Source organism: Pelodiscus sinensis, chromosome 1 (assembly GCF_049634645.1).
Source record: "Pelodiscus sinensis isolate JC-2024 chromosome 1, ASM4963464v1, whole genome shotgun sequence".
Lineage (NCBI taxonomy): Eukaryota > Metazoa > Chordata > Testudines > Trionychidae > Pelodiscus > Pelodiscus sinensis.
In genome coordinates, this window is record NC_134711.1 from 234,362,723 (window position 1) to 234,386,447 (window position 23,725).

Below are 23,725 nucleotides of genomic sequence, written 5' to 3' on the forward strand. Positions count from 1 at the left end.
CCACTCTTCCAGTGGCCAACTCAAGAGAACTTAGAGAGAACACTTACTGACCAATGGGAACTGCCAGATCTCCACATCAAAAGATCTTTCCAGCCAGCTGGAATCATAGAAATCATAGAATTCTAGAACTGGTGGGGACCTCAAGAGGTCATTGAGTCCAGCCCCTACTCTCATGGCAGGACCAAGCATGGTCTGTATCATCCCCGATAGATGTCTATCTAACCTGCTCTTAAATATCTCCAGTGATGAAGATTCCACAACCTCCCTAGGCAATTTATTCTAGTGTTTAACCACTCTGACAGTGAGGAAGTTTTTCCTCATGTCCAACCTAAACATAAATTGCTGCGATTTAAGCCCATTGCTTCTTGTCCTATCCTCAGAAATTAAGGAGAACAACTTTTCTCCCTGCTCCTTGTAACACCCTTTTAGATACTTGAAAACTGCTGGCATGTCCCCTCTCAGTCTTTTCTAAACTAAACAAGTCCAATCTTTCAGTCTTTCCTCATAGGCCATGTTTTCTAGACCTTTAATAATTTTGCTTTATCTTCTCTGGTCCTGGAAGAATCTGTTGAGGCTATGTCTACACTGCAGCACTTTTTTGGAAGAGGAAATGCAAATGGAGAACTCATTTGCAAATCCTGTGCTCTCATTTGTATATTCTCTTCTGATCCTTTTTGCGGAAGAGGTTTTTGTGATAAAAAGCCCTATTTAGATGTGGCCATTTGTCAGAAAAACCTCGTTTTGTGCAAGATCCTATAAACCTCATTTTTTGAGGAATAAGAGATCTTGTGCAAAACTGGGTTTTTCTGACAAATGGCCCCATCTACACATGGCTTTTTATCGCAAAAACCACTTCCGGAAAAAGGATTGGAAAAGAATATGCAAATGAGAGTGCAGGATTTGCAAATGAGCGCTCTATTTGTATTTCCTCTTCTGAAAAACTGCGGCAATGTAGACATAACCTAAGACAGGAAATGACATCATAATTGGGCCTCACATAGCCTCCTCCACAACTCAACACCTGGAAACACAACTGGAGAACAAAGACTATGAACTGGGAAGAGTGGTGCCAGGGTGGGAAAGAGGGAAAAGTCACAGCTCATGTAGTGAAGATTTGTGTGACCTATGTGCACCATCAGGGTGAGACACTGCTTGATTCAAATCCTGTTTATTGTAGAATCCAGATTGCAAATTGTTTTTTATTTCTTAAGTAACCAATTCTGATCTCAGTGCTTGCTACTTATAATGACTTAAAACCTATCTTTCTGTAGTTAATAGATTTGTAGTTTTATATTTTACTTAAAACAGAGTATTTTGGTTGAAGTATTTGGGAATCGCAGCTCCACTTACCAAGGCCCATGCATGACCTTGCCACATCAAGAGAGGGCTGGACTTGGTAATGAATTTGCACTGGCCAGGCTTCTGATGAGGACAACATGGTACAGTTCTAGGGTGCAAGTCTGGGGAGCTAGGAGGAATTGGCTGGAGCCTCTCTATTGGTTCATGAATGGTTGTGACAGCATTCATGTAACTCTGTTGGATGTGTCCCTGTCTGTGGATGCCTGAGTAAGTGCAGTGCCTGTCAGGGATTTGTGGCTTTACACAGAATCACAGTGAGATAGGAACACACAGGTTGGTGGGACAGAGGTCTCAGCAGTCTCACAGTCCAAGTTGTGCGCAGCTGATCTCATCACCCCCTTCCCATAAGACAGTTGCTTGTTCTTTCATGAAGATGGTGCTCGCAGAAAGCAGCAGTAATTTGTTCCTGGTTTGCTGTATAGGGAAAGGGTATACATCATAAGGAGAGTCAGTTGCCTAAAGCCCAGATGCAGACCTCATCATAGTCTCATTGAAGAAAGCAGGGACACACATCCTTGAGTACTTGCAGGATTGGGAACTTAGACCATTTTCTGTCATTTATCTCTTTTTAATTTTGTTCCCTGAATCCGAAAATGTTATTGCTCACTAGTGACAGTGCCAACTTGCATGTTTCAAACTTCAGCCATGCCTGTTGCCTTGTTCAAAAAGTGTGCTTACAACTTTCTAACAATGTGAAGAATTTATTTCTTCCATTTCCCCAAATCCTGTCCAGGCTAAAGGGCTTTGCCTCAAATTTTAACAAAAGTCTTGAGACAGAGACCATGCAAACAAAAATCTCCTCCCCAAAAGTGAACATTTCTGAAAGTCGTGGGCTTGTCAACAGAGAGTTTATAAGTAAGTAGTTTTGCAACTTTAGAAAAATGTAACTTTCCACCCTCCTTACGTCTTTTTAATTTGTGGTCTCTGATCCTGCACGTTCCTGTGTGTGAGAGAACCCCACTTCTTATATTGAGGACCATCCAGTCAATGGGAGCAGTTCACAAGACAGAGGCTTTAGGCTGCAAACTATGAAGTAGCGACTGTCTTTGTACAACAGGCTGCATAATGGGGTACCACTCTTGTTTGAGGTTCTGAGTAGTATGGCAGCAATGTAACTATGAAAGAGAAGGTAACCAATATTACATTGATAAACAGAACATGTATTCTATTCTGGGGACCCTTTGCATCACTAAACTGTTCATCATCTATCTCCGCTTTCTTGCCTCAAATAATTAATCCAGAGTATTATCATTAGGAGAAACTTTACTGAAGTCAATATGATTCATGCTAGATTTAACTGCTTAATTACTTGCTTCTAAATTAAGTCCTTTACCTGTTTCCTTCTGGGCAGAGATCTATATTCCTAGGTACCAGCAAAATGTCCCATACTAGCAGTGCATTGAACTATTCTACTATAAAAACAACAAGGAGTCTGGTGGCACTTTGAAGACTAACAAATTTATGAGGGCATTAGAATATGAGCTTTTGTGAGCTACATCTCACTTCCTCAGATGCTGAAGAGAAAGAGTACTACGTTTTTGTATTGCACCAATCACCCTACTATTTGCTATGAAAATAGGTCGATGAGCTGTTACAATATGTCTATACTCCAGAGATTGACCCTCCAGAGGTCGATCTTCTAGCATTCGATTTAACAGATTTAGTGTAGACCCCTGGCAGCCCCTACCAGCATCCTGCGTGTGCTCCCATTGGCCTCCTGCTGTATGGATGGGGATTTAAGGTACGTTAACTCCAACTATACAATTAATGTAGCTGGAGTTGCGTATCTTAGGTTGACCTTCCTGTCTTGTGTAGATCAGGCCTTTGAGCCCTGAGGATCTTTTCATTCTTCCACAGACAGCCCATTCCTCAGGTTTTAAGCCAGACAGTGCTCCTTTTCTAAGGTTTGTCCCCCATCTGGTACTGAGTGAGAACTGTATGGCTACGTCTAGACTGGCCCCTTCTTCGGAAGAGGCATGCTAATTTCTAACTTTGGAATAGGGAAATCCGCGGGGGATTTAAATATCCCTCGCGGGATTTAAATAAACATGGCCGCTGCTTTTTTTCCGGCTTGGGGAAAAGCCAGAAAAGAGCGTCCAGACTGGCGCGATCCTCTGAAATAAAGCCCTTTTCCGGAGGATCTCTTATTCCTACCTGAAGTAGCCTATGTGGTTTTGTCTGGTGTCAGCTGGGGGATGGAATTTTGCAAATCATGATGCCCCACCCCCTGCTAGCGTGACCTTGCATGTGCGACACGATCTTGCACGTATCGTGAGTCCAAGGTCACTCCAGTGGGGGTGAGCCCATGCTGTTTCTGGAAATTTTGAAATGTCCAGAATTCTGGGGTTGGGTGAATGGTCACCCTTATTCAACCTCCCGCAGGGTTCCATGACCTACCCAGCATCCTTCTAACTGACGAGTGCTGGTCTCACTGTGAAGTCCTTTCAAAACCTCCCTAACTAGGCTTAATTGATTACGTTTCTTAAAGAAGTCTTCCACAGGTCTTCTGTATTTTACCCTTCCCACCCAGGTAATGTTCATTGATACCATTCTCACAACAAGTCATTCATCAGGGGTCTTACTGCTAGGAGAGGGGCATGTTTCTTGATAGCCTGCTCAGTCCCTACCAGCCCAGGGAGTGAGGCTGGTCTAGAGGATCCAACTGTACTCTCTCATGCCAACACAGGCACAGATCACTAGCTACAGCCTCAGGGATCACTTCTGAGCATGATTTTTTAATGAGCAACCTCATTGTGGGTTGCACGGTCTGACAGGAAAGAAATCATAATTCCCGCTCCAAGCAATTTACAAACTAAGGGCTAGATCGTGGCTGTAAGCCATCTCCGCCAGCCAGGGGACAGTGCGGAGGCGGTTGCTCCTGAAGACACACTGACTGCATCAAGCAGGAGGCCTGTGGGAGAACAAACAGCAGCAGCTGCTACACTCTTTTATAGCAGAAATCACACACTCCACACCCAGCTTTTTGGTGGCTCAGCTCTGCAACCAGTGGGGAATGGAGCACCATTGTGAGTTCTCAAACATTGTGAATGCACAGATTGCCCTGTGCCTGAACTTGCAGAGGATCAAGGATGGAAAGGCTCCTCGCATACTCTCCTGTATCTGGGCAGGGCTAGATCAAATTGAACCAGCTGATGGAGGTGGTTCCAGGAGCTGCACTGTCACATGGTGGCAAAATAGGCCTACTTGCAGAGTTTCAAGGAACGTTATTGTTATTTGATTTTCAAGACAGCATGGAAGAGCCAAACTGTTGCAAGATACATGTGCCACATCCCAACAGGCTACAACATCTAGTCAAGGCAGAAGTTTTGTTACTTCTTGGGCCCCAGGCTGGCTATTGTGCCAGTGCTGAAGAGAGATGGCACCATGTGGACGTGTGAAGATTTCAAAATAAATACGAGTGGATGAAAGTTATCCTTTTCCACATAGTTGCTCAATTTTCCTAGCCCCTCCATGCAACTCCAAACAATGTTGTAATTTTCTGTCCAGCTTTGGTAAATCGGAAATCAGTGCAGAATATTCTCTTCTTCACCCTGAACACTGTTCCTTTACCTGGGTGTCAAACGTTTGGTGAAACTGATCTATGCAAGTTTGCTTGCAGAATTTACTACAGTACAGGGATGCAGGGAAGGCATTTTTATATCCCCATTATATTTTATATTACCATTTTTCTTTTGGGTTAAACCTGTGACTAGCCTTGTTTCAGAGGGCTATGAACAGTATTCCACATAACATGCAAAAATACAGTGGCAAGGCACCCACATAACATTCAAAGATCTGGGGGGGAAAAGAAGTTGAGTGAACATGTGAAGATGCATCATTTGTAGTCAGTGGTGCTTACTTACAGTAGCTAAAAATCAGCACATTGATCTGTCCAGCTACAGAGTACACTGTTCAGAAGCTGTTCAGCCATTCTGGCCTGCGAGAATAGCTAATAATCCACTATGGACCTCAGTTTGGATATCAGGAGTATACACTTTATTGAGTCAGCCCTATATCAAACTTGCAGCAGAAAGTTTGTTTCCAGTAAGAGAAACTCCTCATTAGTACACCCAGCCATTTCCTTATCAGTCATTTTCTGCAGAATTTAAGCTCCTACCCTTCTAGTCTTTGTGCTTGTGAAGAAAACCTTCCAGGTTTGAACTGCTAGTGTATTATCCTCCAGACTCAGGAGAGAGACACTTTGCTGAGAAAGAGAAAGCTAGAAATGGGGCAGTAGGGAAAACTTGCTTTTGGCAAGAGAAGGTATTTTAGAAGGTGAGGAGCGAGTTCAGATTTGCAGAAAATCGTAGTAGAGGAAAAAAGAATTATTAACTAGGGAAGTAATGTGGGGAGGTAGTCTGGGGAACCAATACCAGAAAACGGGAAGGAAATGCATTCTGAGGAGATTAGTTTATAAAGATAGGATGGGATCAGGAAGGTCCTAAAATGAATGGAGACACGCTGTCAGAAATGGGAGCATTCTTATATTGAAAGGAAGAAAAAAAATCATCCCATACCAGGTGAAAGCAAACCGTGACCTTGTTTAATTCAACCAAGAAAGACATTTAAAAATCCTATCCCAATGAGAGGCAGGGGCTCTGACTTTAATAATGCAATGCAGACTTTATTAGAGACCAGACAGAGTAAACCTGGAAGAATCATAGGCTCATGGGGCTTGCCTATATGCTAGAGTTGTGTGAAGGTAACAGTACTGGTCTAGTGAAAGCATACAAACCTCTTGTGTGGATGCAGTTATACCAGTACAAAGGGGTCTTATATTGGTGTTGCATATTCCAATTTCCATACAGGAATAAGCTACACACTTACAAAGACACCTTTATACTGGGCATAACTGTGTCTGCATTAGGGGCTTGTACAAATTTAACTATTTTGGTAAGAAAAAACCCACATACTTAACCAACATAAACTGCTACAAAATATAGTATTTAGATCTTTTACTGGGGTTTTTTCCTGAGAAAGCCCACATTCTCCAGCCATTATCCCATTCCTATAACACTTAGTCATGCAACTCTAAGCGTGGATGCAAGTTGATAAAACCCATTCTCAAATCTCATTACAAATGTCATAACAGCATTCTGACAAGTACCAAAGGGGTAGCCATGTTAGTCCATATCTGCAAAAATAACAACGTGTCCAGTGGCACCTTAAAGACTAACAGGTTTATTTGGACAGAAGCTTTTGTGGGCAAAGACCCACTTTGTCAGTTTCATCTGATGAGGCACGTTTTTACCCACAAAAGCTTCTGCTTAAATAAATCTTTTAGGGCTCATATAGACTACATGGAACAGTCAAACTTCATTTTTTGAGGAAGAATGGCTTTTCGACAAAGGGGGAGGGTTTGCCAAAAAAGCCGCGTCTAAACTACTTTCATGGAAGAAGATATGCATGGAATTTGCACATCCTCTTTCAACTGTTCCGCATAGTCTAGATGAGCCCTTAGTCTTTAAGGTGCCACAAGAATCCTTGTTATAACAGCATTCTGCCTGTCTGGGTTGTCTTCTCAGCCTGCTCAGAAAAGACAGGAAATTACATTTCCTTTGAGGACATCAGAGTACAGGCAGTCCCCGACTTATGTCGGATCCGCAGTTACGAACGGGACTTTTCTCGCCCCGGAGGACTGGAGCGACGGGATGCCCAGATGCGCCGCGGTCCACCGCCCCCGTCCTCCGGGGTGAGAAAAGCTGCTCCCCGTCTCCTTGGTCTGCAGGGAGACGGGGAGCAAAGCCTTGGAGCACGCCCGCAGTGGGACAGCCCGGGCGCGCTTGAGCTGTCCCCCTGCGGGCGTGCTCCGCGGCTTTGCTCCCCGTCTCCCGACCAGCAGACCAGGGAGATGGGGAGCAAAGCCTTGGAGCACACCCGCAGTGGGACAGCCGCGGCGCGCCTGGACTGTCCCGCTGCCTGCTTGCTCTGCGGCTTTGCTCCGCATCTCCCAGGTCAGCAGACAAGGGAGATGGAGCAAAGCCGTGGAGGACTTGGGCGGTCCCGCCACCCCGTCTCCCTGGTCTGCTGGGGGGGGTGCAGCTAGTGCCCCCCCCAGCAGACCAGGCTTTTCTTGCCTACCCCTGGGGTAGAGCAGCTGGGGGCTGCCGGGTTGGTCCCGCAGCTCCACTCCGGACCAACCCGGCAGCACCCCAGCTGCTCTGCCCCAGACGTCCTGATTCAGCCGCTGCTGGTCAGTTTCAGCAGCAGCTGAATCAGGACGCCTGGGGCAGAGCAGCTGGGGTGCTGCTGGGTTGCTCCAGTAGAGCCGAGGAGCCACGCTACTGGAGCAACCCAGCAGCACTCCAGCTTCTCTGCCCCAGGCGTCCCCAAGTCAGCCGCTGCTGAAACTGACCAGCGGCTGACTACAGGAAGCCCGAGGCAGAGTGGCTCTGCCCCAGGCTTCCTGGAATCAGCCGCTGATCAGTTTCAGCAGCAGCTGACTTGGGGACGCCTGGGTTTCTTAAGTTGAATCTGTATGTAAGTCAGAACTGGCGTCCAGATTCAGCCGCGGTTGAAACTGATCAGTTTCAGCAGCGGCTGACGCCAGTTCCGACTTACATACAGATTCAACTTAAGAACAAACCTACAGTCCCTATCTTGTACGTAACCCGGGGACTGCCTGTAATAATAATGGTAATACAATATGCGACAGATATGCAACCACATACAGTAACTCGAGAACCATATTGTATTATATTTATGACTGTTCTGTCTCTCACAGTAGTCTAGGGTTTGTATTTTACTTGATGGGTGACAGGCCAGCACATCCAGGAAGTGTGTTTGTGTATGGGGGGGGAGGGGCGGGAAGGGTGGTGATTACTGCTTCAAGCCCTGGGATTGTAAACAGCTCCAGAGACGTACCACCTCTGGCATGATTTGCACATACTAGCTCAAACAGATACTAGAAGCCAACGAGATAGACAAAGAGCTTTTGATATAAAAGGGTCAGCTAAAACTGAGAGAGAGGCCTTTGATTTGGATTCAGTGAATGGACCTGACCTTTGTTTTCAAGGGAGGGTCTAACTGTACTGAAAGTGTTGGAATGACTTGAACTTGCTAGGGTTACCAAGGGGACCGACTGGCAGCTTTTGGTACATGTAGTATGCATCAAGATCTTTTTATTGTGTCTTAGGTTTACTCTTTTGTCCTTAAATAAATGTGTTCTACCTTGGAAGAGCTGTTTGAATCACTGGTAAATCACTGTCCTTGTCCTTGGAAGGAAACTGGATGTTTGTCAGATTGCTTGATATAGTCATAGTAAAGTGCAAAAGGACTCCAGCCTAAAAGCCCAGTCAGAAGGAAGTGAACTATGAGTCCCTGCCCAGAGAGAGAGAAACAGCACTGAGGGGCATTCCTGCAGCAGACCATTGGGGGCCAGAGGTTTACATGTGCAGTTACCTGAAACTAGCATTGTGCATCATATAATTCTGGAAATTAGTACAAATCATTTAAAACCAAACATTAATGGCATTCAACTTGTGTGTTCGTTATCTGGTAAGCAGGTAAAAAGACATTGCATATTGATACAGGCAGTCCCCGGGTTAGGTACAAGATAGGGACTGTAGGTTTGTTCTCAAGTTGAATTTGTATGTAAGTCGGAACTGGTACATATTGTAGGGGAAACTCTAGCCAAACATTTCTCCAGAGCTCAGTTTTATTCTCCCACACCTCACTTCCCTCAGTCCTTTATTCTCAAGCTGAGGTGTCTGCTGAGAAAAGCCGCTCCTCGTCTCCCTGGTCTGTTGCGGGGAGGGGGGGGGGCGCTAGCTTCGCATCTCCCTGGTCTGCTGGGGGGAAGCAGCTAGTGCAGGGTTGCCTCACACCGTTTGTAAGTAGGGATCCGATGTAAGTCGGATCCATGTAACCCGGGGACTGCCTGTAGCTTGGATTGTCTTCTTCAGTTGCTTTTCCAATAGTATATTACCAAGGAGGATTTTTCTGCTTTTCTTTCAGAAGAGGCTTTCCCAACATTTGGCCCGTCTACACAGGGCCAAATGTCAGGAAAAAAACCCTCTTTCAGAACATCCCTTCTTCCTTGTAGAACAAGGTTTACAGGGATGCTAAAAAACCACGTCTGCTTTTCTGACATTTTTTTCGGAAAAGCAGACACATTCCTTGCACGCAGCAGAGCTTTTCCGGAATACCTCTGGTATCCCGGAAAAGCTCTGCAGTGTAGACATAGCCTTAGACACTGGTGGTGGTATCCTCTATAGGCACAGAAGCAGTGCACAAAATGGTGACCTGGCTGGAGGGCCAAGTTACCAAAGGAAAGATTATTGTAAAGTGACTCATGAGCAGCAAGGGGGAATTTGATGCCACGAGAGTGATGTTCCCTGACAGATATAAAGAGACATGCTAATGGTGAGTGGGGATCCTATTACTGAAACATTTGTCTGACAACAATGATTTTTCTTGCAACTTTGCCAAAAATGTCCCTGCTAACTTCATCAGACACAATAATATATTGTCAAGTAATGAGTTTCCTAAAAAGTGCCAAACTCCATGTTATGCCTTGTGAAATCTGCTAAGCAAGTGGCACTTTTATGTAGAGAGTACAGCAATTAGTGCAAAGAAGTCAAGTACAAGAAGTTCTTGTCAAAGATCCAAAATACACAGGAAGATAGGTCAAGACTTATGCTGTCTGCAGACACAGTGGGTATGTGGGGGAGGAACAGGCAGGGTCATGTACCCCCCCTCCAATTTCTTTCTTGACTTGTGCTAAGCAAGCTCAATAACCCCGTTGAATCTGACTGCCCTCACTTTGCCCACCCCAAACTATTGGTAGGCATGGGCCATCTATTTTCTAGCCATGTTCCCTTTTCTTTAAATATAGATTCCCCCTTTCCCCCCCGCCCTGCTTGGGAAACAGAGTTGAGGAGAGATAAAGGGGGACTTAGATTATGCCACAGAATGATCACTCTTACCATTCAGGTAATCCTCTCTGGTCTCATTAAGCCATCTTTAGAACCACATTTTGCCAGTATTGTGGTCTAGAGTCTTGGCAGGAAATAAAAAGGTGATGATCATACCTCAAGGTGAGAACTTCACTGTGTGTAAATCAGTGTAGCTCCTCATTGAAGTGGGCTAAGCAATGTTTTAGTTTGCTGGCTTTTCTGGGACAAACCCTGCACACATTTCAGATCAACCCAAAATCAAAATACAGAATTGCTGGTAAATCAAAAAAATCAGAAATCTCTGTGTTTCAGGTCAAACAAAGGACGTGTTTTCTTCAATCCCAAATGAATCCCATCATTTTTATGTTGGAGCCATTCATAGGACAGGGGTGGTGGTGCAGGGATTTGAAGCCAGGCCTCTCATACCCCATATGAATGCCCTAACCATCCAACTAGCGTTTTATAGCAGATTTCTGTCTCCCGCTGGAGCTGTTTCATGCTGTATTAAATATTCAGTGGGACATGTGAGTGCCTCTAGTTTGGTGGATAGGGCACTTAGGAGTGGGGGATGCTCAGGCCCTGTTCCAGGGTGGCGTTTTGAATGAGGGGCTCCCACTTCCAATCTGAGTGTCTTAAGCACTGGTCTATTCAGTGTGGCTACGTCTGGACTGCAAGCCTCTTTCAAAAGAGACTTTTTCAAAAGAATCTTTTGAAAAAGCCTCTTTCGAAAGAGAGTGTCTATACTACAAGCAGATTTTTTGAACGAGCGAACCGCTTTTTCGAAAAATAGTCTAGACGCTCTCTTTTGAAAAAGCACAGTTTGCATTCAAGAGCACCATTTTTCGAAAGAGTACTTTCGAAAGAAGGCTTTATTCCTTGTAAAATGAGGTTTACCATGATCAAAAAAACTGCCACGTTCTTTCGATTTACTTTCGAAAGAATGCTGCTGCAGTCTAGATGCAGGTGAAGTTTTTTTGAAACTGCTTTTTTCAAAAAAACCCTGTAGTCTAGACACACCCTATAAGAATAGCCATGCCAGCAGAATTCTTTGAATGGTAACTAAGTTGCCTTTTGACTGTAGAACCTCATTTCCTCCCACCCCCACTTTCCTTCCCAGAGGCTGGATATGTTGAAATGAACCATTTTGACCTGTCTGTTTTTCTACCCCTTCAGCTGTAACATTTTGCTGAATGTGACATATTCTCAGCGCTTTGGTCATTCCATAGCTGCACTTGTCAGTTACACTATATGGCTAAAACATGTCACCCATCTCCATTTCCATTGGCTTTGCTGTATTTGTACAAGTTTAGGATCTGGTCCCAGATTTTCAGTATAACAAAGGCTGTTGCTGCTCTGACAAAATGAAGACCATGTCATGGTTATAAAGAAAACTATAAGACAGAGAGTGTTAGGCTCAGTTCCACAATACAGAGCTGGATAAACTCCTAGGCTGTGTCTAGACTGCATCCCTTTTCCGTAAAAGGGATGCAAATTAGACACATCGCAATTGCAAATGAAGCGGGAATTTAAATCCCCCCGCTTCATTTGCATAAACATGGCTGCCGCTTTTTTCTGGCTCGGAGCTTTGCCGGAAAAAAGCGCCAATCTAGACACGGATCTTTCGGAAAATAAAGCCTTTTCCGAAAGATCCCTTATTTCTCTTAGAATGTTATTACTTGTTTTATGAATGTGCATAAGCTGCTTTTCAGAGGAACATTTCCCAGCCATTTACATTTAAACAACAATATTGTGGATAAAGAACCAGATCAGATTAAGGAGCTTAAGTGCATGCAAAATCTTAGCATGTAAATTATCATCTTTTAAAACATAGAAACTGTCAAAAAGTCTAGTAGAGTTTAACATCTTTAATTTTAAAATATGATTGAAATTAGTTGAAAAGTTTTAGAAGGAAAATTGCTCCGGAACTGTGGCCATGAATGGTGAGTTTCGGTGGAGGGTGTAATAAAATAGCTGAGAGATAAATCCTTGAAAAGTGGTGTTTACAATAAGCACAGTAACTCAGATTTAACTATGTGGTCATAAACAGAATTCTATACCACAGAATGGGTTCCTCTGTTTCATAACTCTTAGTAAATCTTGGTTTAGTCTTGAGTAAATGGTCATGCTTATAGTCATGTGCTTATTTAGCACTAGATTTACAACTTGGTTAAATTGTTTGAATAAAACAGTATGCTCAGTATGGTTGGTTAGTTTTGCAGGCAGTATAAGTCTTGGGTGGAGTTTCTGCAGCTGGCTAAGAATTTATCCTAAATACTAATGGCTCTGTTGCACTAGTCTGTGACATCTTAAAATTACTTCTGTTTATCTAGATGTCTATAAAATGCACCTTTTCAGTGTTAGGCATTTGTAGCTGTATGGAGAGTAATAATCACTATAAATGTAAAGAGTCACTTCTCAGTAAGGGGTGGTGGTGGCGGAGTGGGGTAAAGGGCACAAAGAAGAGGAAGAAAAACATACTAAATGTGCTCTTGCTTTGGGGTAAAACTATCAAAGTGAATAATTAGAGGAAAATCTGGTCTTATAGTAAGTACAGGAACTAACTGGGGTCAGGAGTCAGGATGGTTGGGTTTTATGCCTAACATTACGATGAGCTTTCACACACTTCAGCACAGTCACTTACTATCTGCAGTATTGCAAAACCTGAGTATTCAAAACTCTTTAGTCAGGCCCAAAAAACCCCTGTGGTTTTTGAGTTGTCTCAAGGCATAGCTTTTCCCTGGCTTCCAAACACTTCTTGCCATACATAGTCTCCTCAAAGGCTTATTCTCTTAATGCAAGCAAGTAAATCAACAAAACAGAATTTTAACTCATTCCTCTCTGTCTTCAGGACCATCTGTCCCCGGAGTCTCTGACACTCCTGTGCCTACTTGCCTCCCAGCTCTATTCAGCTCTGCTCACTTCCTGGAGCAGTAGTCCCGGGGTACTTTGCCCCAGAGAAACACCAGGAGGAGTTAGCTCTAGTCAACCATGGTTTCCCTTCCCCCAGCCACAGCCTGTTCCACTCACCCTCTTCCTTTTCCTGCCTGGTCTAGGTGTAACACACACTCTGTAACTGGCTGGATTGGGCACTTGCTCTGACTCAGGGGCTCTGGGCCCTGTTCTACTGTGACATCGTGTCTTATTTGTCTCTGGTTTTTGATCTTTGGGGGATTATTTGAGTCACTTTCAAGTCCTTTTTCTCAACTACTACAAAGCCTATTCATTTATTCCTTATCAATCGAATAAGATTACAGGGGTTTACCGGTTTGGCAATTTGAAGCCTAGCATGGCTGAATCGGGGTGCAACTACACAGCAGGGCTTAACTCAAAATAAACTACACAAATTGAATTAATGTCAATTGCATAGCTTATTTCAAAATAGCTTTTTTCGAAATTGGGAGTGTCTACACAGCACTTATTTTGAAATAGAGCACTCTTCCTCCAACTTCCCTTACTCCTCATACAATGAGGGTTACAGGAATTGGAGTAAGAAGTTCTCCAGTATTTTGACACTATTTCGAATTAACTACCTGGGGTACGGCAACACTGGTTGTTTTTTTCTTGGAAGAGGTATGCAAATAGCACTCGCATTTGCATACCTTCTTCCGTTTTACAAGGAAGCAGGGGACTTTCGAAAGAGGGGATTTCTGACATTTGGCCCCATGTAGACAGGGCCAAATGGTGGAAAAGGCTCTTCCAGGAAAAAAAATGGAAGAAGGTATGCAAATGTGTTATTTGCATATCTCTTCCAAAAAAAAAAAAAGACAGTGTAGACTTACCCCTGCTGTGTAGATGTGGGCTAAGTTATTTCGAATTAATGTTGCAGTGTAGACATACCCAGGGTAAAGTAATGACAACAGGAACAAGTATGGTTGAGAGCATCACTAAGTTGAACCATCACTGAGATTCATGGTCTGTTATCCAATTGTTAAGTTCATACCCATTTCCTCTGTTTTCACACTCCATGGATTATACCTATTTGACAACAGGAACTTTCAGCTAGTTTTTGAACACAGTCTAGATTTTCATGGGGCGCTTGACCTGAGGCTTTCAGGAAAAGACACCTACCAGATACCCTAAGCTTTTCAGGAAAGTTGAAAGTTGACAATAGTGCCTCTGTGTTCCTATGGTTTCCTATTTGTCATATGAGGATAATACTTCACTTACTGCATATGCCTCCTCTTGGTTTTCAAAGGGTTGTTTCATATTTGCAGCACTTGGAGTTGGTCATCTGAAAGAGAGTGCACCAGTGTGATGCACAAAATATTATAGTTCCTAGTCTTGACGCCTCCTCAAGTGTTGGCCACTATAACTAGTCACTATCTTATCTCTGCAGCCCGTCAGCTGTGTTATAGAACTACTCTGTAAATGAGATCTCTCTATGTGTAAATAGTTACTGGATACGGTGCCAGTAGATGGCTATACTATACTAAATACTTTTGAGTGCTCTGGTTTTTATAGGATCATTAAAAGCTTGTGTATGCGTGCTGCAAATGGCTTAACTCTCGCTCCCTGCTTACAATCTGGGGCTTGTTTCTTCACTCATTTACAGTGGCATGTATCAGAAATAACTCCATAGAGCTCAGCTGAGTTGCACTAGTGTGAAAAGATGATCAGGCCCAATGCTAGCTGTAGATAGACAAGGAAATTATGAAAAGCCGTCCAGACTATCAAGACTAACTTGCAATGGAAACACTTTTTCATGATACTAGTTTTCTGGACTAATATTTAGCATTCAGTATATTTGAAATACTGCCCAATTTAACTGACTGCACAGGAACAATTCATACTTGGTCTTTACAAAAACTTGATTACATAGGCCCTGATCTTCATCTCACTTAAAGCATTTTGCTGGGGTAAGAGATTAGAATCAGGTCCAATGTGCCAATTAATTCTATGGTGGCTTTATAATGAAGAACAACATTGTTTGAAGCGGGGGAGAGATAGAAGAATGGTTCCCTAGCGTGCTCTTCTCCAATAGCAAAGGAACTACAGACATGGTGGAAAGTAATTGTAAACCATGCACCTGGTGGCTGTGGTTCACTGTCCCATGTAGTGGCACTTAGAGTACTTACAGTGAGAGATAAGAATGAGTGAGCTCTACAGCCTACACTGAGTGCTAACTGGTTTTATAGCTCAAGCTATAGAGGCCCCTCCGCTAAGTTCCAAAGGTCCCAGTTTGAATCCACTACTGGTAGTTACACAAGGTTTTAACATCTCTTGAATCTTTCCTAAAGTGCTTTGCTATACTACAGGAGCCCACCTCTGACCCATACCAGTGATCTGAATCTTTGAACCACTTTCCATTACTCCTCCAAATCTGAGTTTCTTAATCCCTTCCTTTCCTGAAAGGGGTAATCTGCCCTCTGCAAGACAGATTTGTGCAATACTAAAGAGTTGAAGAGAGAAACTGTGAAAACTTTTGCCTCTTAGCTAGAGGTTAATTCTGAAGTCCACAAGTTGCCTCAGGGTACGTCTACACTGCAGGGTTTTTCCAGGATACCAAAGGTAACCTTCAAAAACTACGCTGCGTCCAAGGAACGAGTTTGATCCTCCGCTTCTTTTTGCAGAAGTGCAAATTTGCTCTTTTGGAAGCCCGGTCTTCCTCATTCCATGAGGAAGAAGGGATCTTCTGAAAGAGGGGGATTTTCCAAAATTTGGCCCAGTGTAGTTGGAAAAGCCTCTTCCGAAAAAAAAAAAATCTGAAAAAGGTATGCAAAATGTGTAGCTTTTTCCTAAAAAAAAAGCTGTAGTGTAGTGTAGACCTAGCCTCAGAGTTGGGGAAAAGGAGATGCAACAAAGGGCTGAGTGCAATTTCACATACACTGGTTGAGCTCAGGAATAAATCTACTAAAGTAAATGGTACAGTGGTGTAAGAGGAGTATTGCTGAGATCAAAACCAGGCTGTGCTTAGTGTATTGTTAATTGACTGTCTCTGCCACAACAAAGTTGTGGAGATAACTGATCCTGAAATCAGATTACTCTTCCTGAAGTACTTAGGGTCAGCTAGTAAACATTGTACAAGGCAGCTGGAACCCATGAGACGCAAGCAATAACATAGCCATTAAGGTATTTAGACCATTTACAAGTTACGGCAGGCTACTTAACCCCTTCCAGGCCTTACTAAAATGTGAAAATATGATCACTGGCGTACCATAATATGATATCACACAGACTCTCAAACTTCTTGAGCTCCTGGATGCTTTCCTGCTTGCCACAAATATAATCCTCAATCTTGTAAGAAGAGCTACACAGGTCAGTCCTTTTCCCCACAAATCTAGAGCCCCATTGAAATCGGTGTGTAATGGCCTGTTTGTGTGTGGCTGGTTGCAAAATTGTGGTAGAGCTGAGAAAATAATTGATTTTTCTTTTTGGTTAGCCCTAAAAATTCCCCCTTCCCAAAATAATTTGGTTCATTTTTGAACCAAAACTGCCTGGAGTTGGAATATCAACTGTGGGTAAAGTGATAGCAGAAGTTTTGAAGGAGATCAAAGATTTCGCTAATGGCAGCAAGCACAAAAAATATGCCTGAAGCAATTGCTGGCTTTGAGAAAATGGGTTTCCAAATTGTACTGGGGTCACTGATTAACTCAAAGCCTCTCTTCAGGGAGCAAATGAGTACATAAACCACAAAGGGTACTACACCATTGTTATGACAGCCCTTGTTCATCACAGAGGTGCTGTCATAATTAGGAGTGCTGACCAGCACCTGGTAACTAAGGTGTTACAGGTGCCTAGCAAGGTATCAAGTGGTTCAGCCAATAACAATGCAGGTAGGAATTTCAAACTGGAAAAGAGAGGTTTTTATCTTCTCTTCTTTGTTTGAGATTCAGAGTAGTTTCTCCCAGCTATCGAGGGAGATGCTTCTCTTTCCAAGAACGGCCTTCTTAAAATGTGTAAGTAGGGAAAAATTTAGATAGCCAGTCAGGGTTTATTGTTTTCCTTGTTTGGGGATTTGGAAACAATGTCTGAGCTTGCTAACTATTTTTTTCCCCTCTTTTGTAACTAAGCTTTCAGCCCAGGGGCTTTCTTTGAGTATCTATATCAATGGTGGCTCCTTCCATCTAGCCAATTTACTATGCTTGCAACTGTAGTTTTGTTTTGATAATAAAAGTTTGTTTCTTTTTTCTAAGTAACCAGTATTGGTTGATTTTTGTGTCCTGGAAGATCTGTCTGTGTGTATCTGCATGCATCTGACTGAGGGGTCAACCACCAGAGACTTCAGCTTGTTTTCTCTTTTCTTTTTCAAGCTTGTTTGGGGAAAAAGAGGTTGGGGTATGCCTGGGGTTGGTTTCAAGTGTCTACCCCTATTTGTTTGTTTCATTTTGGGGTTGAAAGCACTTGATGGTGGCAGCAGATTCCCCAAAATCTGTGTATTAGGATTCTTGGGGGAAGTTTTTGTATCAGAGCCTGTAGAGACAAGGTTTTAGAGTGGTCTTGTGGTCCCCCAACTTCTGCATTTGTCATGCCAGAGTGGGGAACAGCCTTGACAGATGCCAACATGGGCTGCACTGGATTTATGATGGCAGACTGGGATAATATTCCCACCAAGTGACATGATCATATAGGGAGTTACTGTTCCCACTGTTGTGGGGGACTCTACTGACCCCCTTTTACCTTTGCTTATGAAACCACATCCTGGTCTCAGAAGGTCAAGCAAAAAAGTTTACATTTTCACTTCAGCAGGGGTAGAATGGTGGCTGAACATGCACTTGGCAGACTGGAATCCCACTGGTGCTACTTATAGACTCATTTGGATTCCAGTTTCTGCATTAGATTTCCAGAAAGCCTTTGACCTTTGAAAAAGGTCCCTCACCAATGGCTCTTGTGTAAATTAAATTGTCATGGGATAAGAGGGAAGATCCTTTCATGGAATGAAAACTGGTTAAAAGACAGGAAACAAAGGGTATGAATAAATGGTAAATTTTCAGAAAGGTAACTAGTGGTATTCCCCAATGGTCAGTCCTAGGACCAATCCTATTCAACTTATTCATAAATGATCTAGAGAAAGGGGTAAGCAGTGAGGTGGCAAAGTTTGTGGACAATACTAAACTGTTCAAGATAGTCAAGACAAAAGCAGATTGTGAAGAACTTAAAAAAGATCTCACCAAACTGAGTGATTGGGCAACAAAACGGCAAATGAAAGTTAATGTGAATAAGTGTAAAGTAATGCACATTGGAAAAAATAACCTCAACTATACATACAATATGATGGGGGCTAATTTAGCTAAAACTAATCAGGAAAGAGATCTTGAAGTTATCGTGGATAGTTCTCTGAAAACATCCACGCAGCGTGCAGCGGCAGTCAAAAAAGCAAATAGGATGTTAGGAATTATTAAAAAAGGGATAGAAAATAAGATGCACAATATCTTACTGCCCCTATATAAAACTACAGTATGCCTACATCTTGAATACTGCGTACAGATGTGGTCTCCTCACCTCAAAAAAGATATTTTGACATTGAAAAGGTTCAAAAAAGGGGAACTAAAATGATTAAGGGTTTGGAACGGGTTCTATATGAGGAGAGGCTAATGAGACTGGGACTTTTCAGTTTGGAAAAGAGGAGACTGAGGGGAGATATGATAGAGGTATATAAAATCATGAGTGGTGTGGAGAGGGTGAATAAAGAAAAGTTATTTACTTGTTCCCATAATATAAGAACTAGAGGACACCAAGGCTATGTCTAGACTGCAGGCTTCTTTCGAAAGAGCCTGTTTCGAAAGATCGCGTCTAGACTGCAGGCGGATCTTTCGAAAGAGAAATCCGCTTTTTCGAAAGAGAGCACCCAGCGAGTCTGGATGCTCTCTTTCGAAGACGGCCTCTTTACATTGAAGAACGCCTTCTTTCGAAAGATGAACTTTCGAAAGAAGGCGTTCTTCCTCGTAAATTGAGGTTTACCGCCATCGAAAGAAAAGCCGCGTTCTTTCTAAATAATTTCGAAAGAACGCGGCTTGAGTCTGGACGCAGGGGAAGTTTTTTCGGGAAAAGACTACTTTTCCCGAAAAAACCCCTGAGTCTGGACACGGCCCAAATGAAATTAATGGGGAGCAGGTTTAAAACTAATAAAAGAAAGTTCTTCTTCACACAGTGCATAGTCAACCTGTGGAACTCCTTGCCAGAGGAGGCTGTGAAGGCTAGGACTATAACAGAGTTTAAAAAAGAGCTAGATAAATTAATGGAGATTAGGTCCATAAAAGGCTATTAGCCAGGGGGTAAGTAATGGTTTACCTGGCCTCTGTTTGCCAAAGGCTAGAGATGGATGGCAGAAGACAAATCGCTTGATCATTGTCTTCAGTCCACCCCCTGTGGAGCACCTGGCATTGGCCACTGTCAGCAGACAGGATACTGGGCTAGATGGACCCAGTATGGCCATTCTTATGTTCTTAGCAGAGCACACCAAGCCACAATCTTTGTGAAGTCAAAGATGAGCCACTTGCCCCTAAATGCACCTACGACAGCAATGGATTGTTGAATCAGAAAATGTACCAGTCATAACTTGAGCAGGATGCACCTTGCCAACAGAAATCAAGCGTGTCCTGTGCTACCTACCATGTAATGGACTTGCACGGGCCAAAGGAAGAAGGACAACAGTATATTTATGAATGCTTTTGTACAATAAAGGAGATAATACTGTGGTGTAACACACAGGGAAATGGGGGGCTAGGATGAGGCCTTTTCCTGTCACCATATTGTGTGGCCTAAGTCCTTTGTCTGCAGTCATATTAGGAGAGCAGCAGCCATATCCCAAGAAGCAGAAAGTCACATCCTCATATTCCATCTAAACCGGTGGTTCTCAAAGTGTGCTCCACAAACCACTGGTGATCTAGGGCCATCTTGCAAGTAGGCTGCAGGCTCAGGGCTCACCCTGTCCCTGAAGTGGAGAATCTGGGCTGGTGCCCCAGCCCCATACTCCCTACCCCCGTGAGGTTGGAGCATCAGCACCAACTTCCCGCTGCAGGGGTGGGGTGATCCTTGCTGGCTGGATCCAGCTTGCAGGGGGAGGAAGTGGCTCTGTGTGCTGCCGTTTCCCCGATCCCGTGGCTGGGGGAGCAGCAGTTCAGAAAACCGCTCAGCTGGAGGCTTTTCCCGCTGCTCCCATTGGCCGTAATCAGGGGTGGATGAGAGTGCTGCAGGGCCTGGGCAGCGCCGTGGGGCCCTGGGCAGCAAAATTTTGTGGGCCCTCCCCTTTGACACAGTGCATGCGCTGTGGTGCCAAGGCGCATGCGCGGGGCCTCGGGAAGCGCGGTGCCTGGGGCAGCCGCCCTGCTCACCCTGCCCTAAATCCGCCACTGGCCGTAATCATGACCATTGGGAGCAGTGGGGGAGGGGGCGGGGAATAGAGCATAGGAGCTGTGGGAGACACAGAGCTAGGTAAGTGCTTCCCATCTCCCTCATGCCCAGACTCCATACTCCCATCCTCCTCACACACACCACTTCCATTGAAACCCTGCACACCCAGTCCGCTCCTGTATACTCCCTCCCTCCCAGGTCTCCCACCTCCAGCCTGCTCTTACACCCTCCCTCTCTCCCAGATCCCCCACTCCCAGCCTGTTCCTGCATCCAACCTCCTGGCCATGGGTGGTTGGCTGGTGGGCTGTGGAAAGATCAGCATTGAGTGGGATAGGCTGTGGACCAAAACGTTTGAGAACCACTGGTGTAGACACAATGTCTGTGTACGTAGTGGGACCCACCAGAGCCATTTTGCTCTTGGCGAAGCTATAGGCTTCTCTCTGACTGTAGTTTAATGGCACCACATTGAAATATGGATACAATGTTCAGCATCTATGTGGAAATTAAATTGCAATAGGCAGTTCCCCACCCCCCTTTCCAATTACTTCAGTTAATGGTGATTTCAGCACAATAAAGCCATGTTAAGTAAAATAGAGAAATGACTTGAATTGCAGTTGGATCTGATGCCTGAATTGTCCAAATTACTTCCTTGAATTTATCTTTTGATTAGAGAATTATTTTCCCCTGCCCTTGCCAAAGAACGTTGTATTCCTCATTCCAATTAAAAAAGAAACTTGACTCTAAGAAAAAGTTAAGTGAATAATTTGGTAGAGAGATTCCACTTCATCATGGAGCCATGTTGTCCCACATGTAGCCATTTAAAACACTACTGCTAAGACTGTTTTCTTGCTTCAGCCATATCAACAGACCCTGCTTCTACACCACATTAACCACAGGCTACTTGTCTTCACTTTTAAGCCATTCATGGCTTATCCCCACCCTACCTGTCATCTCTTATACACTAGCAAGATACCAACTTTCGCCTGTGCTCCACCACACAGCCAGTCTTGGCTTGCTCATTTGTAAAACATTGTGCTTTCTCCCATGCAACTCCCTTATACATGGGAGGAGCCCCCAGATAAGTCTCCACAAAGTCACCATATTGTCCTTTTAAACATTCTTCCTAAAAGTGTCTTTACTGCAATACTTACAAAGCACTCAACAACAATTAGTCTGCTGCCATGCAGCGCTTCTCATGCTGTTCATGATCCCATTGTTACCTCATGGTCCCCTGTCAATTTGTTGCATTCAGCTGTTCTTCCTCACCTTATACTTAGATTGTAAGTGCTTCTCCACAGGAGCCATCTGTTCTGTTTGTACAGGGACTAGAACAATGGGGTATGGCTCATGACTTGGGGTCCCAGGCACTGCTGCTATACAAATCACAAATAATATCTCCCCAACTTGAGGATCAGTCATTTGAGTTTCCCACTTGTTTTTTTACAGTACTTGTTCCGGCAGGAATGAAGATCCACTTGCCTAAAAACAAGAACATCTGTTAGGGTATGGAGCAATTCTCTGACTGAGCTTCACTGCGTGAGATTTAGTGTTGTATAAATAGTCACAGACATTTCAGTATGGGATTACAGAAGTTATGAGGTCAACAAGATTAATCGTCAACATTTTATTAATGCACTTTTTCCATGCTTATAGGTTTTTGACATGTGGGTAGACAAGTGTATTATCACAGTAATCAGCAAAAGAAAAAGGCAGTCATGTTCCCAGTTTTGTGCAGCCTTTGATGAGTGTATTGCTTATTACAGCATGTGCTTCTGTTGTGAGGCCATTTGTTGACTACACAAACCCTAACTCATTACTGTGCTTTGTAAGGTACAGCCACGGTCCATGCTGTGCACTCTATTACAAGGTGGACCTAAACACCGTGGCAACGCTTCTGGATTCTGCAGCACCCTGTTACAAACTCTGTAGCAGCTTCAGATAAATTTTTTAAAAAGGTTGTATTATTCAGCTGTAGGTACTCAGTGAAGGAGGGCTCTGTATTTCTTCAGGGATATGCAAATAAGATGAATGTTTCTGTCAATGTGACTAATAGCGAAGCACTAAGTGTTCACATTTAATTTGTCATCCCTAGGTTACAGAAGTAAAGCCCAGATGTCCCGTTTTCATTGGTTGTCCCAGTTTCCTAAGAACATTGGGCAGCAGGAGTGACTTGGTTTTCCATTGCATCAGACAAAACTTTTGGTATTTTTCTCACTGGGAAACGGTTGCTTGTGATCTGTGGCTACCCTGATACAGAGTATTTTCTGTCTCTCTTTTACTCTCGGGACATAGGGGATGTGTTTCATGCCAACACTATTCAAAACCAGAGTTTGTCAGGAAACAGCTTGGCAGCAGCAGACCTGAGAGTGCTCTAGTCAGTGCAAAACCCCTGCTCTGTTCTCTTGTGGAGATGATGGGCAGGATGGGGACTTGATGGGATGGTCCCTCTGTCCTTTGCTCCCCTTCTCTCTACAGCCAGTGATACAGGGAGGAGGGAAGTGATGGACGGAAGGGCTCAGATTGAGGAGTCAGGGCGTAACCTGTCTTTGATCTGCTCTGCTGCTCCAGGGGGAGCTTTTCTGACTTAGGCTGAGCAGATGAAAGGGAGGAAAGAGAGTGTGGAGCATGTGAGTATTTACATTTTTTTTAAAGAGCCATAAAAAGTGTTCTGATTTTTGTTTTTGACAATATCAAAATGATACAGTTCCTTCTTCTCTGAGGGTATGTCTACACTAGCCCCCTAGTTCGAACTAGGATGGCTAATGTAGCCATTCGAACTTGCAAATGAAGCCCGGGATTTAAATATCCCAGGTTTCATTTGCATGTTCCTTGGCAGGCGCCATTTTTAAATCCCCTTAGTTCTAACTGACAGCCCACGGCTACACGCGGCAGTCAGAAGTTAATCTGAACTAAGTCCTTAGTTTGGATTAACTGTTACTCCTCCTGCAATGAGGACACAGGGTCATCTCAACTGTGCCAAACTCACACTTCACTCAACTGAGGTGGGAGTGGGAGAAGGGTAAAGTTTGTGGGGAGAAGAAAGTGACTACGCTCCATTTCCCCTATTCCAGTCTTGTGCCTGAGGTATGATGTCAGTGAATAAAGCATAAATAAATGATGTCAGGTATAAAGCATCATACTGCTTTAAAGTATGATGTCAGTGAACTCACTCTCAACCC

At 43.8% G+C, this 23,725-nt stretch overlaps 1 protein-coding gene and 1 long non-coding RNA gene across 2 annotated transcripts in view; one reads left to right on the plus strand and one right to left on the minus strand.

Annotated features, from left to right (window-relative positions):
* Positions 1-23,725, minus strand: part of ST6GAL2 (ST6 beta-galactoside alpha-2,6-sialyltransferase 2) — a 318,315-nt gene that overhangs the window by 125,845 nt on the left and 168,745 nt on the right. The gene's annotated exons all lie outside the window — the stretch shown is intronic.
* LOC142827047 (uncharacterized) lies at positions 1,009-22,776 on the plus strand. The gene is made up of 3 exons (XR_012901418.1): positions 1,009-1,140; positions 21,993-22,049; positions 22,639-22,776. It is a non-coding gene; the product is annotated as an uncharacterized LOC142827047 (long non-coding RNA).